Here is a 1,453-nt window from a genome sequence, read left to right on the forward strand (position 1 = left end):
CTCAGCCTTCGTCCCTCTGCCCTGGGCAAGTCCCTCCACCTTTCAGCCAGTAAAAAGAACTTAAAGTCCCGCCCCATAGGGTTGCTATGGGAGTGAAATTAGCATTCAAGTTAACTATACTTCAATTTTTTATTTTAACGGTTTAAAAAAAACAGTCACGGAACATCCCCAGTTTGTCCCTCCTGTGGTCTTTACACCTTCCGGGCGCTGTCCCCCTGCCTGGAAAACTTTTGTCTCTACTCGACACCCGTCCTCTGAAGGGTCTTCCCCTGCCCCACTTTCTAGCCGGACACTATGTACAGCTTCATCCAAAATGATCTTATTTAGGGACTTCCCTGGCGGTCCAGTGGTTAGGCCCCTGTGCTTCCAGTGCAGAGCGTACAGGTTCGATCCCTCATCAGGGAAATAGGATTCCACATGGTGCACGCTCCCCGCCAAGTGATCTTATTCTTCCCTTGCTTATTTCTGTCTTCAGCCGTTTTAAATTATTTTTAAAAATAATAACATAAAAGCCACTTTGAAAAACAGTTTTGCAATTTTGTATACAGTAACACATACACTCTCGTCTGTCCTTAGGATTTCCCAGCTAAGAATACTGCAAAGGGTTACCATTTCCTTCTCCAGGGGATCTTCCCCACCCAGGAATCAAACCCGCGTTTTTTATGTCTCCTGCATTGGCAGGAGGGGTTCATTACCGTCTAGCGCCACCTGGGAAGCCCATTTAACACGTAGACTTAACATGTGCCCCTGCAATCCCATTCGTAACTATGAACCTGAGTGAAATTAGAATCTATATTCACAGGAGAGCTTGTACATAAATAGACATAGTGACCATATCTGGATTTTCCCCAAACTGGAAACAACCCAAATGCCCCTCGTGGCAAGTGGGTGAAGGAACTGTAGACAGAAAATAATCAAAAACCGGCGATGATGAAAGCTGACGTTTGTTTGGAGAACAGAAGCATCGTCTCACACATCCTCTCATTATTTAATCCTCATGGCATGGGTTTTGTAGTTCCTACTGCGCCTAGAAGGCAATTCAAGACCAGAGATGTTAAGGGTTTTGTAGGAACCACACAGCTTCAGTGGAGGAGACAAGTGGAAGTTACAAGGGTCTGATTGCAGAATTCGTGCTCCTACCTACGACAATATGCTGGTGGCCCAGCTCCCTGTCGGGACACCAAGTTAATCCCCAGGGACAGATGCCATCAACCAGCTGCTCCCAAACCACTGGTGATCCCGCACAGCTGCGAAACAAGTAACGACCCTGCACCACCGTGGTGCTTGCAACGCGCCCGAAGGGCCAACAGGTGGCGCCCAAAAGACCGCCCACGGCTTTGTTTTGCAAATTTGCCTGGATTTTCTCCAGAGCGCCGCTGCAGTCTACCCGGAAGCAGTTCTGTGGTGGGGGCGGGTAAATGTTTTCTCTTCCCCGCTAGCCCTTTCTAGAGTG

Source organism: Budorcas taxicolor, chromosome 17, assembly GCF_023091745.1.
Source record: "Budorcas taxicolor isolate Tak-1 chromosome 17, Takin1.1, whole genome shotgun sequence".
Lineage (NCBI taxonomy): Eukaryota > Metazoa > Chordata > Mammalia > Artiodactyla > Bovidae > Budorcas > Budorcas taxicolor.